General features: G+C 28.4%; 1 long non-coding RNA gene across 2 annotated transcripts; it reads left to right on the forward strand.

The window, feature by feature from the left end:
* The first annotated feature begins 7,313 nt into the window (after window positions 1–7,313).
* On the forward strand, window positions 7,314–11,760 carry LOC114925295 (uncharacterized). 2 transcript variants are annotated; one of them, XR_003814038.2, is made up of 7 exons: window positions 7,439–7,719; window positions 7,976–8,039; window positions 8,850–8,990; window positions 10,210–10,279; window positions 10,395–10,508; window positions 11,190–11,305; window positions 11,448–11,760. It is a non-coding gene; the product is annotated as an uncharacterized lncRNA (long non-coding RNA). The 2 variants fall into 2 exon arrangements; XR_011871974.1 differs by lacking the exons at window positions 10,210–10,279; window positions 10,395–10,508 and having other exon boundaries at window positions 7,314–7,719.
* The last annotated feature ends 7,141 nt before the right edge of the window (window positions 11,761–18,901 follow it).

An 18,901-nucleotide genomic window follows, 5' to 3' on the forward strand; every position in this document is an offset into this window, starting at 1 on the left:
TAGAGCTCTTGCCAAGAGCTTAACCAAGCGCACAAGGAAGGAGGAAGCAAGGCAAATCCAAGACAAAGCTCTTTCCAAGAGCTTTCTCCAAGAGCTTTTTCGGGCTTCTTCAAGGAAAAATCAAGAGAAAAAGAGCTCAACAATGCACTCACCAAGGCTTGAATCCAAGACCAAGGGGGAAGGGGGTAGCGCTACCTCACAAGGAAAACAAGCCAAAATTAGCTTGTTTTCACTCCATGGGGTTCGAACCAAGTCCCTCAAGGAAGCAAGACTTTGGGCGCTACTCTTGTGCCATGAAAAATGGGCAGCTCTTGCACTCCCCAAGGATCGAACCGGGCACCTCAAGGAAGGGAGACACTAGGCGCTACTTGGTTGCAAAGGAAAATAGCCAGCAAGTGCTTCACCCAAGGCTTGTACCAAGGACCTCAAGAACAGCCAAAGCTCTTGCCAAGAGCTCAAAGCTCTTGCAAAGAGCTTTATTCTCTTGTCACAAGGAGGGAACGTGCGCACACTTTGGCAAGGAAGGGAACCAAAGCTCTTGGCCAAAGCTCTTGCCAAGAGCCGAGCTTTCCCCTGGGAGGTGCACCATGGGCCAAAAATTCATCAAAAATCCAAATTAATTCATTTCTTCACCAAATTTTAGAGCCCACCTAGATCCAAATTAGGAAGTGTATAAATAGGTGTTATTTTGATTTAGAAAGGACTTTTTCTTCTTTGAAAATTTTCACTTGTAATTTTTAGAGTTTTTCTTTGACTTTGGATCTCTGAGTTCTATTTGGGGAATTGGGAAGGAGAATTGATCTCTCTTCTTCCTTGTTCTTGCTTCTACATTTTTTACTCTTTGTTTTGGATCTTGGGTGGAGAATTGAAGAAATTCTATTTCAATCTCTCCTTGGGATCCCTCTCTGTTTAATTGTCTGCATAATTCAAGAAATTGTGCTTTTAGATTTGAATTCTATTTACTATTTTCTTCTCTACTTCACCTGCAATTTACTTTTCCACTTCTCTTACAATTATTCTTGGTTGGATCAAGGAAGGATTGAGATCTAGACTTGTTCTCTAGTCTCTTCTAACCCTGAGATCTTTGACTTCTCTTGAACCATTGCAATTGAGCCACATTTTGCTATCTGTTTGGATTTTCAAGCAATTGTTCTCTTCTGTTTAGATCTGTTGCAATTTCATTTCATATTCCACTTATTTGTTTAATGTCATTTTAATTTCTCTTGTTTAATTTCTGCAATCCCAACTCCCAAATCCTTTTATAATTCAAGCAATTTACATTTCTTGCACTTTAAGCTTCAGTCATTTATATTTCTTGCAATCTAAGTTTCTGCAGTTTATATTACTTGCACTTTAAGATTCAGCTTCTTTACTTCCTTTGCTCTTTAATTTACTATAATTCTTCCCTTTCCCTTTACAATTCAAGCAATTTAGCTTCTGTCAGTTACAAACCACTCAAATCAACTCTTGTTCGCTTGACTAAATCAACCACTAAACTAAAATTGCTCAATCCTTCAATCCCTGTGGGATCGACCTCACTCACGTGAGTTATTATTACTTGATGCGATCCGGTACACTTGCCGGTGAGTTTTGTGTTGGATCGTTTTCCACACATCATCAATCCACTCCTATCCTAGAGTCAATTAACCTAGGCATTCATATAACTCTACATAATGCCTACTCGAAACTCAAACTCGTACCTTAGTGTCAGTGGTTTTCAAATCCTTGTATCCCTTCCTCACCAATTTGAGACAAAATTTATCATATCTCCTCTAATTCAATTGCTCCTCACCAATCCACGCCACAATCATTCCTCAAACAAGCAACTAAATAAACCATTTCATTCCAATTAACATAATCAATTTATCATTCATTCTAGAGTTTTTACTCAAAATTAGAGATAACAAAGGGATTGGACTATTTCACCTTGTGCCGCTCAACCTCAGGGTCAAAACCCCACTTAAGATTGTGGTTGAGCTTCCCCTAAAGTATCAAAATCACAATATCTCAATACCCACATAACCGAAAATGCAAATTGCTAAAGTATAGAAAACTAGGCAAGAATTTTAGAGTTCCTTACCACATTGTTCAAATAGAGTCGAAGAAAATTCCGAGACAAATATGTGGCCACAAAACAACTCGTCAATCGGAGCTCCATATTAAAAGTTATGTGCAGAAGAAGAAGAAGAAGATGAATATAGCTTACAAGGGTTTTCTCTTTTCTTCTCCTTCTTTTTCCTTTCAATATACTGAAGTGTTTTGTGTAATGAAATAAGGAAGGAGTGAGCTGATAAAAGTGTTAGCTAATGGGCCTTGGACCCACATGTGGCCCAAATTCTAATTTTTATGCGCTTGGCCTAAACCTTTAAAATTATCATTTTAATTTGTATTTTCATTATTTTTACTTTTCCAAACATAAATTTTAATTATCTTAATCTCCTTGACTCATAATTAATTAATTAACCAAGATTTACACATTCATAATTTAAAATGGATGGTATTATAGTAATAACTTTTAGGAACATAGTGACTCAAAAAATTAAATAAATTTCACGTTATATGTATCAAAGCAACACAAAAGTGACAAGTGAAAATACTTATGATGTAATTTGGTAAAAAAAAAAATTCCAAACCAAAGAAACATTACAAAATGAGAAACAAAAAATGACCAAATAAATTAATTGAAAATTAGCGATAAATAAATACGATTTATATGATTGTTATGCAAATTTCATAAAATAAAACTTTTTTCACATAAGTTATAGCTAAAATTTTAGTATCTTCTTTATGTGTTAAAAAACAGTTTCTTAACTCTGAAAAAGGCTATAAATTAGTTTAAGAAGGTTAACTAATTTGATATCAAAACAAGAAGAACAGGATTCCACAAGAGGTGAAATCAATCAGATATCCTACTTTTCTTATTTTGATCACTTTTGCATCTTATAAATTTCATTGTCTAAATAGTTGTTTAATTAAGTTAAATTTAGTAATTAATAATTCTTTATAGAAATAATAGTCTATTCATCACTTTATTACTTGAAACTATTAATACACTTGTTAGTGTGGTCTAACTCACGGCAATATTTAACTTTAAAAATTTATTAGATTACTCAAATATACGGCTAAGGCTATACTAATTTCTTGGGAACTTCTTGGGGAATTCCCCATTCCGCGTGAACTAAGGTACTTGCTACTTTACACAATTTTAACTTTATCCACCTATCCTACGTATGTCTATTTTAGATAGCCATGAAATTTCCATATATAGTGAATTTTGAACTCATTCATTCGCAAGTCTTTTCCCATCATTTTCTCTATCAACGTCAAGTCCATCATTATTCTAAATTCCTGAATTTCATGGGAATCCCACATGCTTATTATGTCTCCCAAAAAGAATAAAAAATAAAATGTTTCCAATGATCCATGATTCGTTTTTCCACTCCTAAAGGAAACACTAGAATAAAAACACTTGCTTCCTGGAAATTAAATCCAGCAGCAATAATAATGTGTAATAACATTTTCCCACTTATCACGTTAGGAGTTGACGCTTCAACTTCAAGCTTAGAAAATGAGTCGATTATTTTTTCTATAAAATGGGGCAAAAATGTTGTGTCAAACAACAAGAAGAACCACATCCACAATAGTTTCAATTTCTACTTTTGTATCTATTGCTTGAGAGTTTAGATATCAATAATGGAGCAGAAATTTATTTGTGATATATCTCTGTGTCTCAGAATTCTAATGTGGCAGTTGCAAATTAGAATAAAAAGTTTCTTCTCAATCCTCTCTTTTTTCTTAATTCTTTTGTCCGATTTTCTCTCTCGAAATTGGTCAAATTCTGAAGCATATAAGCAGAATTTAGATAGTGTTGTTGAGAGTATTGGTATAAAACTATGCAAAGAGGATGTGATTATTGTTATGGAAAGGTTAGGAATGAATGTTGAGTGTGATGGGATTGAAGAGTCTGATGTGAAGAAAATAGTGGAATTGTTTCAAGCGGATAACAGTAATAATAATGATGCTACATTTGGAGAAGAGGTTAAGGAAGCTTTTGATGTGTTTGACCGAAACAAAGATGGGTTTATAGATTCAAGAGAGTTGAAGAGGGTATTGTCATGTTTGGGTTTGGAGAAAGATGTTTTGGAATGTCAGAAAATGATAAATGCAAGTGATCAAAATGGTGATGGACTAATTGACCAAAATGAGTTTATTAGGATTTTGGAACAGAGTATTGGGTGAAGTTTGTTGCTTTCCTATGTTCGAGTATCCCCCCCCCCCCCCCACCCACACTTTTCTTCTTTCCTTTTTAAAAAAATAAGTTGAAGATGTATATACGTCTTATGGATAAATAATTTGGAATAGAACTCTGGTGAGAGTGATGTTTTGGACAAAATGAAAAGTCCTAGTAATTTATATTTATTAATATAATGTCCTTTCAATATGTAAGATCAGACTATAGTGAGTCTATTACAACTATTTTTCTTTTCTCTTCCCCTAGCTTAATTTTTTTAATTTACTTTAAATAACAAGTGTAATTATCCGTACACGTGATAAGATTGAAATTATAATTTTAAATTATTTTTTTAAAATTAATTTGAATTATAATAATTTGATTAATAAAAAAGTAGTATGTTATACATTGTTTGATTTTTTTTAATCTAGTGTTAACTGGATTAACTCTAAAATAATTATTAATCAGTTTTAATAATCTATTTTTTTTAATAAATCAGAAATATATACTGAATGTGATCATAAATAATATAGTAATAGTCAAATCTACTAACAAATATATTGGCTATTATCACATTATAAAACAAATTAAATATAAAAGCTATTAGCACTTATAAATCTATAAAATTGCACTGTCTTTGATTCGTGCAAGGGTTTACTTATCAAATAAACTTAAAATATGAACAAAAAATATTTATAAAATGGACCTAACATCACTTGAAAGAATCATGGAAAATAATCAACTTACCTTATCATCTATGAGAATTATTTCTATGTAAGTCGTATTGTTCTTGTCAAATTTAGATGGGACTTTCTATAACCTTGTAATTCTTACCTTTATTTTTCAAACTTTTTCATTACATAATCTACTATAGGTAATACTGTTGATGGAATCGTAATTAGTAGCCCTTAGATATGAGAAATAATAAACAGAAGAAGATCTATGTCTGAGGTACGAATTTTCTAGATGATAAATAATTGTAACAATTCACTATATATATATATATATATATATATATATATATATATATACACACTAATTATACATGGTAATAATTAGCAAATACTTGCTACAATTAGGTGAAATTTATGCCATTATATTTTATTAACTTTTATGATTAATTCAATAGAGATACTTACTCAATATATATGTCATCGACATTAATTATATGCCCATATTTTTAGGAAAGAGCTAAAAGAGGAGATATATAAATATATATAATATTATTGCTATATAGGAACCATACATAAATTGCTACATTTTTTATTATATTATACAACTTAAAATTATAGTATCATGTTATTATTAATTCTAGATACTTGCTATAATTATATCAAATTTAATTATGATTCTCAATAAATAAAATAGATAATATTCAATATTATTTTTTTTAACATTCAATATTTATTGTAAATATAAAAAGTAAAATAATTAATAAAAAAATATGAGCAGAAAATAAAATATATTAATTAAAATTCAATTTGTTATCTAATTAATCTTGTCTCCATACGATATAATTTTATAAAAATGTTATGAATCACAACCTTTTTTATGCTAAAAAAAAGTACTATATGTAGCCTTTAGTAGCACAAAAAATAATTATAAGAATTAGTTATTGATATTGATATTAATCACAATTGATTATTGATACCCTAATTTTTTAAAAATATATTTTACCTTTTAAAATATAATGCATGTATCGTGTACACCTTATTATTATTATTATTATTATTATTATTATTATTATTATTATTATTATTATTATTAAAAAAATATATTAATCAACTTTTATAAAAATATTACAAAAAATGTAAATTATCTTTAAATAAAATAATAATATCCTTAAGAATTATTAATCAAAATAAATAAAAAAATTAATATAAAACAAAATCATAGAAAAATATTAAGAAAATTAAGATAAAAAAACAAAAAAAAAATTATAAATATTTTACTTGAAGTACAGAATAGAGAAGAAAAAAAGGGATATATAAAATAATAAGATAATAAATTGAATTAATTGAGTTCATTTATTTCATTGCTTTATATATTATTTATTAAATAATTTAATATTTATCTCAATCAAATTAAATAATAAATTAGTTATAATTAATTTGGTTTAATGAATAAAAAAATTTAAAATAATTTGATATTTACTCTAATTAAATTAAATATTTGAAGTTATGATTAATGTAATTTAATGAATCAAATAAAATATTAAATGATAAAATATTTATCCTAATCAAATCAAATTATATAACTGATTAGTTATAATTAATACAATTGAATGAATCAAACACATTAAATTAAAAAATAATTTAGTTAATTTGTGTCTTAAGGTCACATTTTAAAAATATTTATTTTTCAATAATTTTTATAAAATATTTTTTATAATATTTTAACCATGGCCTAAAGACACAATTATAATAACCCATTAAAAAGTACTTAATTAGTTAATATAAATAATTAGAATAATTGATTTAGTTTAATAAATTAAAAGAAATAAGTGTGAATGGAAGAGATAAAGAGAAAGTGAAATTATAAACACGTGTAGCCATTAAAAAGCAATAAAAAAGTCCCTTTTAGTTTTTTATTTATTAATTATTAATTTATTATAATTAATTTCACAACATTTATTATACGTTATTCATCTTACAAATTAATACAATCAATTAATTGATATAACTCATTTTGCTATACTTTCTAAATAAATAATTAAAATGCACATCTCAATTTTTTGTTAAAGTAGAATAAAATAAATTACATAAATTGAGTAGATATAAATCTAAAAATTATAAAATTTTATTAACAACTCAAATAAATTAGTACCATAAAACTAAATTTAATGTCTATTTTAAAAATAATTACTGACCTTTTATTCTTTTAATTATTAATAATTTAAATAAAGTAATAACCTATAACTTATTTTGTTATCTATTTTAAGTAATTACTAACATTTTATTTTTTTAATTATTTGCTTGTCTTATTTGTCATTTATGCTTTCAATCAATTATATTAATAAACAAATAAACTAAATCAACTCTGGTTATACTTGGACTATTCAACAATTCAATATAATCTTTTTAATTCACTACTACATTTTGAAGATTTAGTAATATTTATTGCATAACATTTGTTAAAGTGTTAGTGATTATTATAAAATTATATATAAAGTAACATTTATAATGAAATGTTAGTAAATATATATAATTTTTTTTAAAAAACTTCAAAAATGTTACCTATTCCTATTCCTATAACACTCTGGAAATCAAATCACTCTTCTGGAAATCAAATCAGAGATCTAGCCTAATGGTTGAAACGGAAGAAAGATCGGGATCCAGCTACTGCTCTCAATCGCACTCCAAATCTCATTCTCTTTCGCACTCTCGCTCTCAATCTCATTGGCGGTCTCGATCGTGCTCTTCCGCTCCTTGAATCTCTCTCTCGTTTCAACAAATTCTAGGGTTGGGTTTGTTATTCTCTATTTTGAGGTGAGTCTAGTGGAGAAAAAGAAGAACCTCTTTTCGTATTCTTTCTTCTATTAATGATCTTGATCCAGATTTGAATCATGCATATGTAATTTCTCGCCAATTAAGTTGTTTATTTAAATTTAGGTTTTGAATTTAAGTATAAATGAGTTTAATTGCTCCTTCAATTCAAATTATGTTGTATTGTATCTTCAGAACTGAAAGAAAACAATAATATATTTGATATAAGTTATCCTCATCATGTTTCATGGCTTTGTAGGGTTCAACGCTGTCTGAATTGTCTGGGAAAAGGCTATGACTGATTCCAACGAGCCAAAGGAAAGGTACAATTCAAAACTTTGGTAAAATTTGTGTTTTCCCATTTAAAAACATATATTGTAAGAGATAGATGCTGAACTTCTTATGTTCAGATGTACTCTTTTTGATACAAGCTAAATCTATTAGCTATGCACTATTTCTGACATTTTGAGAATGGATTGTTGCACACTGTGGTAGTGTGTCGAATGCCACTAGCACTTGCATTATTAGGACTAGGCTTGTTTGGGATCAATTTGCTAATTTGATTCGAGGTTCTAATAACCTATGGTTGCTACTTGCTAATACGTTTATTCATGATTAAAAAGAAGAAATAAAAGGCTATCTATGCAAGTAACGCTACTTGTTTTATAAAATAAATAAATGAAATAAACGCAAGAGAGAATCTCTCAAGTAGGTTGAAGTTTACTTTTAGGCCACTAGTTCTTAACCGTGAAGGCCTAGATTCTTTTTCAAGGCCTTCAAATGTTTATGGTTCAGCGTTCTACCTTGCTTATAGATGCGAAAATTATTATTTCCACCTTTCCATGACTATGGTTACTGGTTTGGTCATGAAATTCTTTAACTCAATTTTTAGATCCTCATGAAATTCTTTAACTCAATTTCTTTATTTCTTTCGTTCATTGTTATATTCTTTATTTTTTTAATTTTTTCTTGTTTCTTGTTCAAGAGTGGAATGCATGTATACATAAAAAGTGAAATTTGTTACTGCCAATATTAAGAGAGTGGCATTTCTATATTTTTTATACTATTAGTTAATAGTTAATGCTCTCACACTCTCGGTCAGTCATAGAGCTCTTAACCTCTGACTCTGGCAGGTCTATGCTCGCCTCTCTCTTGCCGGTGCTCGCCTCTCACTCTCGACGGTTTGTACTGGCCTCTAGCCGGCTCATCTGCTCGTCTCTGTGTGTGCTCCTCTGCTCGCCTCCATCTGTCGCTTTGAATTTCTATTTGAATAGGTAAAAATTTAATGCTTCTGATAAGTACATCTTTCTTTCAATGTATTGGTTTACAGAGAAAACTGATAAGTCAAACCTTCTGCCATTATAACAGAATCACCATTCTCATATGGCAAAATGTCACCATATTATAGTAATTTTTGAATACACCCATTTCCTTGAGTTGAATTTCAAGGCCTTATTTTTAATCTTTAACGTGAAGTTGGAGAACTGTCTTGTACTCTTGTCTGGTAGAGGTTGATTCTTTTTAACTGCCAATTTGAAGAATTGTTTATTAAATAACTTTTTTCTTCCTTAGTTGGTACTTTGGCAGAGTCTTCCTTTTTTATTCTAATTTCACCATAAATTGGAGATCTTCATTGTTGCATGAAAGTGTCATATTTTTATAACAGCTAAGTCTTAGTTCCAAAAGGTGAGGATGATACATATATCCAACAATACATCTAACAATGTCTTACTGTCTTATTAAACAAGATTGAATTCGGTAACAAGCTCTTTTAAACTAAGAAGATTGATATATTAAAAAGGTGGGCATTAAGCTCTTCAAGGTAGTAGGAATTACATATAATAAAAATTACAAATTCAATGACGACTTTTGTTTTATCATTTTACTAATCTCTTGATTTTGAAAGATTTTTTCCTTCAATTAGATATGAAGTCTATGTAGAATAAGCTTCACACCTATTCTAATATAAGAGTAGAGAAGTATGTGTTAGTTCCGTCAACGACGGATACATAGAATATTCCTTTAAAGTTTAAACTAAAAATACAGCAACGATATTCAAAATTTCAACTGCACATCAAAAAACATACTTTGTATTCTTAGTTTCTTACTACTCTCGAGGAACAGTTAATAAGTCAAGCAATATAAATGAAAAATGCACTCCAATAGTCCAAGGTCTAAGAGGCATGCATTTTGAAAAGACTTTGTCCTTTCATTCTTTGCATTTGGCTTAACCTTTTTTGGTTTAGAAAATGATTATGCACCAAGTAATTACAGTTATTAAGTTGAGATGTCTAGTCTTGCCAGTTACTAATGGAATTTGATAGGTAAAAATCTAATGCTTCTGTTTCTGTTTGAATTTCTGTTCATTCATTGAAAGTGCTGCTCTTTGATGTTGTGAATGTTGGAATGCTGTTTTAATTTTCTCAAAGTTGAATTTTTGTAATTAATTTTAATTGATTGATTTATTTATTATTTTTACTTGGTGAAACAAAGATGTGTTCGAGCGGCTCATAGCGCTGAGAGGCAATGCCATGCCCTTATAGTATTCATGGTCTTGTAAAAGGTAATTAATTAAACTAAAAAAGAAAACCATTTTGTCTTGGCTTCTTCTGTTGCAAAACAAACATAAATATGGGAAAATGATATATAGTAATTGAGCATTGCATTTTGTTTATTAGGAACTATAAGAACGGTTATGTGTGGTGTGACTTGGCACTTAATGACATAATACACCCCGATGAAGGAGCAGAATATATACTCAAAAGGATCTGAATTTGTTCAAGCTTCTTCTGGTTACTCCCCTAGTCCCCTCCCCTCTATAATTTCATATTATCTTCTTTATTATTGTTATTATTATTAAAAAATTATTACTATATCAGCTAATTTCAGCCAATATTATAGTGAGTTGTTAATTTTAGTAAATATAAAGCCCATTGATCATAAATTTTTGTTGAATTTAAGTTTTAAATATTTTTTAAATTGAATTTTAAATTTTTTATGATTGCATATGGCCTCCTACCATCATATTTCATGCTCCAAAGTTTAATGTGAGTCAATTCTTGAGCATTTATTTCTGATTTCTGATTGCAACTCTTTTTAATTAGCTGTTTGATACTTTTTATTTGTTTAATTAAGCATGCAAAAAATAAGCATTCATTTCCTAATTCTAATTAATAAACTTGTCAAATGATGATATAAGCAGAGACGTATATAGATCTTGCACCATATATATATGATTAATTCTCATTTACAAGCACCATATAGCAACAAACTGATTATTATTATTATGTCCTTCCAGCTCTGCTATCTATTTATGATGATTACTTTTTTTCCTGTGATTTATTTGCAGTGAGGAGAATATATATTTACTTTACAGGGTTGGATTTGTTATTCTCTATATCTTAATAAGTGAATGCTTTTCTTGTCTATATTTTAACAAGAATATTCATTAGGACTTCCATCTCTTCTGTCAGATCCTGGTGTCTTGTGCTAAGACACCAGAATAGGCATTGGTATACATATTTGGTGAAGCTAGAAGAACCACACCATCAATTCTCTATTTACCATAATTTGATGTTTGGTGGAAACTGTAAGTTCATATTTTAATTATTTGCATGTTAAATGGAAATGATCTCCCTGCCTAAAATTTATATTTTGTACGCATGTATTCACTTATGTTGTGGAGCTGCTTCAAATGCTACCTGAGTTTGATTGGTTTCGTAATCCTGCAGGCTCATGAACAACTCAGAGCTGTTCTCCTGACTTTGCTAGACAAATTGTCATCTGACATGCCTATCCTTCTACTGGGAACATCCTCAGTTGTGCTAGCTGAAGTTGAAGATGTACCACATTCAGTTTTTCCTCATCGTTCAGTGTATCTTTGATCTAATTCACAACAAAACACTGATTTTTTATATGGAATGTTCATAGAGTTTAAGTGCTATAAGTATTTTTTTTCTTTTCTCATTTTATTTGCATCACGAAGCAAACTTGTACAATGATTATTGATTAATGAAAGATGTTATAAAAATTTTATTTTGTGAATTTGTGAATTTAATGAAATATTTCATGTTGTAGTAATTAATTTTAGTATATTTATATTGTGTATAATATAAAATAAAAAAATAGTATAATATAACTAAAAAAATGTTACTAAAGATCTTTTGTAACATTTTTTAAGTGTTATAAAAAATACCTATGTTAACATTTTTTTAAGTGTTACAAAAAATATCTATGGGAACATTTTTTTAAGTGCTACATAAAATATCTATGGTAACATTTTTTAAGTGTTACAAAAAGTTATCTATGGTAACATTTTTCTAAGTATTACAAAATATATCTATTGTAACATTTCTTTAAGTGTTATTAAGAAAAGTCTATTGTAACATTTCTCATAATATTACTATAGAAGATCTATCGTAACATTTTTACTAAATGTTATTAAATCTTTAGAAAAATGTTAGTAAAACTCTTTAGTAACATAGGGTATATTTAACATTTGTTAAAATGTTACTAATATATATAGGTAACATTTTAATATGATTTGGTAACTGATAAACCTCATTCTTAGCGTTTATCTTGTGTTGGATTTAGAGTATTTTGCTAACCTTTTCTCACATTTAGGCAATGATTTAGCATGATTTTGTGATCTCTCCCTTATTTGGGCCTAAGTGTAAAAAGCATGTCTTTTTGGTCTTTGATTAGATAACTTTAATTTCTCCTTGATTCCATAAGATGCATTGATATGTTTGTTAGTAATCTCAGGTTGAAAAAGGCTAGGAATGAATCAAGGGAGCAAGGAAGGAAGCATGCAAGTGGAGAAGATCATGAAAAGCCAAAGAGTTGAACTCGGCCATGGACGCGCGCGCACCAGGCGCTTACGCGCACCTTGCAAAGTTGCCCATGGACGCGTACGCGTGCTGTGCGCGTACGTGTCGGTGCTGATATATGATTTTTTAATGAAAACGTGGCCAGTGAATTCTCAAGGCCTATGGGGGCCAATCCAAGCCAACTTTGGTGCCAAAACACTCAAATGAATCAAGGATTGAGGGGAAGATCATGGATCATCTATCATAATACACATTAGGCTAGTTTGTAGTTTTAGTTTTAGAGAGAGAAGCTCTCACTTCTCTCTAGAATTAGGATAAGGATTAGGTTTAGTTCTTAGATCTAGGTTTTAATTCATGCTCTCTTCTACTTCTTCTTCTTAATTCCTTGTTGTTACATTCATCATTCTTCCATTGTTGTTATTACTTTCTTCTACTTGGTTTGTAGATTTACTCTTGTTCACTCTATTTTCTTTTAATGCAATTTGAGGTAATTCATGTAGATCTTGCTTTCTTTGATTGTTGTTGTTGATTTCTTATATTCAATTGTTGTTAGATTCCATTCTTGTTATCAATTTACCATGCTTTTCTTTTGTGCCTCCCAAGTGTTTGATGAAATGCTTGGTTAGATTTTAGTATAGATTTTTATCCTTCTTGGCCTAGATAGAGTAATTAGTGACGCTTGAGTTATCCAATTCCTTTGTTGATCGATAATTAGAAGTTGCTAATTAATTTGGATACCACTAATGCTAGTCTTTCCCTTGGGAGTTGACTAGGACTTGTGGAATCAAGTTGATTTATCCACTTGACTTTCCTCCACTATAGAGGTTAACTAAGTGGTAGCAATGAACAAATTGTGGTCACAATTGAGGAGGATAACTAGGATAGGACTTCTAATTCTCACCACCTTACCAAGAGCTTTCATAGTTATTAGTTTACTTTCATTGCCATTTGTATTTCTTGTCTAAAATCTCAAAAACCCCAAACATACCTCATAACCAATAGCAAGACACTTCATTGCAATTCCAAGGGAGAACGACCCGAGGTTCAATACTTTGGTTTATAGATTTTAGGGGTTTGTTACTTGTGACAAACAAATTTTTGTATGAAAGGATTATTGTTGGTTTAGAAACTATACTTGCAACGAGCTTTCATTTGTGAAATTTTAAACCGTCAAAAGTCCGTTCATCAGTAACATTTTTTAAATGTTAGTAAAAGTTAATTATGTAGTAGTGATTTAGGATTAACTACTAATGATAGAAAATAAAAAATTTAGACTAATTCAATGTTGTGAACATTAATTATTATTGGGAAATAACCTAAAATCATAATGAAATTTATTTTTAAAGAAATAATCGAGTATTATTGTTAATTATGAAATAACCTAAAATCATAATACATTTTATTTTTAAAGAAACAATCATCCATTAATATCTATAAATAGAAACTATCGTCAGAATGCTTTGATTAAAAATATGAGGGATTAATTACTATTCATTATTAATAATATATCGATTATATCAAAAAGTAAAAATATAATTTTCTGCATTTACATCATTAGAAGAATTATCATCATGAATAAAATTTTGTAAAAAAAAGAATAAAATTGCATACATAGTGAATTTAAAAAATAAATATCGTTAAGTAATTATGCTTTTTTTAATAAATAGTAAAAAAATTAAATATCATAAATTATATTCTTTCAAAAATAACCCTTTTAAGTTGTTATGTTCGGCATGCATGATTTATTTGTATATAATTTAAATTCACATTATTTTTAATTATAACAATTATTTATCCTTAATTATTATTTTTAGAATTTAATAATTTATCATGCCTTACAATAATTATCTATAAAAAACATATATTATCTATAAAAAACATATATGCCTTACAATAATTTAATATTTTTTTTGTTTTTTTAATTGTTATTATGTTATTAGAATTGTTAAATAATATTAAAAAAATTCTTTAAAAATAGAAATAGCGATGGCACCTTGAATAATTAATTCAAAAGAATTAAATTGAAACAAATAAGATGATTCAATCAATTATACAAATAATAGCATATTTATAAATATTAATAATGAAAATAGTCTCACTAATGTAAATGGTCAATACAATAATTATATAAAAAAATAACTAATTACATAATTGCATAATTTTCAAGATTCTATATAGTTGAATCTAATGGACAAATAAAAAAATATCTATATGATAATATCCTAATATTTTAGCATATTATAAATCATATTATAAATTTATATATCATATTATAATTTTAAGTCAACTCCTTAAACACATTATAACATAAACCATCTAAAAAGATACACCAAATTAACGAATATCATACATTCTAAATTATCATGATATTTCAAATAAAAAGAGCATCAATGCAGAGAAATCAATGAATATAACTAAAATAAAGAGCAACAAAGAGATACACACAAAAAATAATAATAAAGAGAATCAATAAAAGCATTAACATATAAACCACATACACGAACAATGTATATATTAATTGTAAATCACAAAAAAAAGACTATATATATATATATATATACACACACAAACAATGTATATATTAATTGTGAATCACAAAAAAAAGACAATATATATATATATATATATATATATATATATATATATATATATATATATATATATATAAGAATTGAAGTACACATGACAAAATAGAATATTACAAAATAAAATTATAGTAAGATTATTTAAAAATAACATAAAAATGACACATCTTTTTTGTTAATCAGAAGCTAAAAGAAAAAAAAAGTATGCACCTACTAATAAGCAATTAAAACAAACAAAATTTTTTAAAAAAATGAAATGTATAAATAATGATAAGAAACAAAAATTAAGTAAATTATAAAAATTGTACCTTAAAAACGAGAGAGAGAAAGAGAGGAAGAGAGGGAGGGAGGGGGAGAGAGAGAGAGAGAGAGAGAGAGAGAAAAGAGAGCGAATGAGTAAAAAATATTTGATCTTGTATAAATAGATGGTATTGAGAAAAATAAACTAATTAAATTAATTCATATATATCATTATCATATTTATTATTTATTAAATAATTTGATATTTACTCCAATCAAATCAAATAATTAATTAATTCATATAAATTATAATAAATGGTGAGATTTGAATGTCTAATCAAATTAATTAACTGATATAATTAATTAATTATAATTGATTTACTTTAATGAATTAAATGAAATAAATAACGAAATACCTTAAGAGCATGTCACATAAGTTCCATCATTAAGTGTAAAAATTCGATTTTTATATAATAGAATAAATAGAATAGATAGATAATAAAGATATTTTTCTAAATTAGTATAGTTATATATTATTCATTAAATATTAATTATAATATTATAATATAATTATAATAAAGATATTTTTCTAAAATAAATTTATTTAGAGAAATATAAATTGGTTATTAAAAATCGGTGCCATAATCATATAATTATCATATTATTATTATTATTATTATTATTATTATTATTATTATTATTATTATTATTATTATTATTATTATTATTATTATTATTATTATTATTATTATTAAAAATATTTTTGATTGATAATTGATAAGTAGTTTAATAATGTATTAAATATTGATTTTATATAACTATAATTTAAAGATATTTTCTTAAATTAGTATAATTATGCATTATTACTTAAATGTTAATTATAGTATAATTATAATAAAGATATTTTTATAAAATAAACTTAGAAGAGAAAATAGTGCATTCATTTTGGTGGGAAAATGGATTCATGAGGAATCGACACCTCACTTCCATTAGTTGGGGGAAAACTCAATTTTAATATATTAAGTAGTTAGATGATTTCATGTACATTCAATAATTTCACTTACCAATTTAGTTTCATAATTGTTTTTCTAGATAATATTAGTTAGTGAATCCCTTAAGCCTATCGTAGCTCAATTTAAAAGCAAACTCAAAAATAGAAAGAAAAAGAAGAATAGTGGAAAGCTAGTAAGAATGTCTGATCGGGCTTCCCTTTCGACTGATATATCGAATAGTGACTTTCGACAATTTGAAAAAAATGTCACGAAAGGGCCAGAGGCTGGATCAACTTCTGCGATAGTCAGTATGGGTAAAAGAACAACTCACTACTAGAAAACTACTTATTACAAACGGATTTATAGACAGATTTGGTCAATGCATTGGTAAAAGTCTCGTCAAAAATTATTTACCGACAGATTTTTTCCATCGATACTTTACTAACAAAATTTTCTCTGTTACCAATAGATTTTCCTATGGTAATCGTTCCCTCTATTTCGGAAAAATAGAATTTTTTTTAGATTTTTTCATTGCAAAATAAACCTGTTTTCGTACAAAATAAATATAAATTTAATCAAGACAAATTTTTATTTAATTTTTGTCTAACTTGTATTCCAACATTCATAATATTTTAAAATTAATATGTTCATCGTATTATCAAACTAGAAGAAAAAGTACTATAAAAAAGCAAGTCAATTCAAAATATAAATACAAGTGTATTAATACATCAACTATAAAGTTTAGTGCATTGTTCAAGCATACAAAAATATCAGCTATAATCCTTAGTAATCCAAAAATTCAAATCCACGATAACCATAGATCCCTATGAGTTACAAAAAACTTAGGTAGATTCAGATATTTGTAGCTACAAAGGTTTTTATTGTGACACTCCACCATACAATAGTTCAGCCGTTGCCTTAGCCTCAATTGATTTCAACGGTTTTCAGCTTGTTGCACCTACCCTTAATGGATTCATAGATCAATTACCTGATATTGCTCTGTTTCATGCAAATACCAACAATTTTAGTAGAACAATCACACCCCAAATTTCAAATTTACCTTATGTTTATAACCTTGAGCTTAGCAACAATCAAAGTTTATCTCTTCAGGCTAAGGTTGCAAATAAACAAAACATTCAGATTACTACGTGCAAAGTTTATCTCTTTATCCTGTGCAAGAGATGAAAACCAAAGAAACACATTTTTGATTACTTAGAAACAATATATTGTATTCCTTTAAATTAAAAGCATGAACTAATTGGAAACATTCTTATTAGCTGATCTCTAGTTTTCCCACTTTAAAAATATATTAACGTTACACATTGTTGAGTTTGAAGAACTAACAATATTTTATAGATGATGACTAAATATTATTGGATTAAAAGCCAACTATGTGCTTGATTATTTTGTTTAGTGTGCAGGAAATTAATTTAATTAAAACTCGCCCAAGAAGCAAGAAAACAAGCCTAAATTGTGTCTGGCCCACTTACACACAAGATCAAGGAAATATTTGTTAAACACAACAACAATTTTCCTTCAGATATAAAAGAATGCTTCAGGCCTCAAATTGATGAAGTCTGTAAATTTCGTAAAATTAACGATTAATCAGTCAATAAATTAATTTTCAATAAAAAAATTAAAAATAGAAATTTTATAGTTTTATGAGGTAGAGCTAATTAAAATAAGAATTTTGACACTAATTTTAAAGAATTTGACTCAAGATTGGGCCAAACAGGCCGAACCAGTCGAACCGGACCAAAAATGGGCCCAAGGACCAAAAATGGGCCCAAGGGCCAACCCAACCCAAGAACGAAATGAGTTCCTTCTTCCTCATTGTTGTTTCACACTAAAACATACAAGGGAAGAGAAGGAAGGTTTCCAAAACCCTTGTCTTCCATTCATATCACCATATCTTCTCACTCTGAGCTTTGATCGCTGCACCGTTTGCAGCTACGCGTCCAGCGCGTCGAGCTCTATAAAATCCGATAACCAATTTTGTTAAGAAATCTCATTTCTCATCTCAGCCTCTCAATTCCCTTGATTTTCAAAATTTTGGGGGTTTGATTGTTAAAATTTGATGTCTTGATGTTTATGCTCGAATTAGCTTGAGGGATTTGTGGGTTTTTGTTCAACCAAGTCATGTATAAGGTAAGGACTCTCAAACCCTTGCAAATTCTTAGATTATGTGAGTTTGGGTATTGAAATTTAGCATATAAATGTGGTAATGTGAATTAGGTGGTATATGTATAACAATTGGAGCATATTTCTGGAAATTGGAAGCTTGGTTTGGGTCTTGGTTGCTGAATTTTGGTATTGAAGGCTTGCAATCTTGGCTAAGTGAGTTTCCTTGGGTTATACGAGGAAATCAACCAAAGTATGTTTTCGGTTTCTGATGAGGGAAAAACGATTCCACACAAACTCATCGGCAAGTGTACCGGGTCGCATCAAGTAGTAATAACTCACAAGAGTGAGGTCGATCCCACAGGGATTGATGGATCAAGCAACTTTAGTGAGGTGATTAGTTTAGTCAAGCTATCAG

This window comes from Arachis hypogaea, chromosome 15 (assembly GCF_003086295.3).
Source record: "Arachis hypogaea cultivar Tifrunner chromosome 15, arahy.Tifrunner.gnm2.J5K5, whole genome shotgun sequence".
In the NCBI taxonomy this organism is placed as follows: domain Eukaryota; kingdom Viridiplantae; phylum Streptophyta; class Magnoliopsida; order Fabales; family Fabaceae; genus Arachis; species Arachis hypogaea.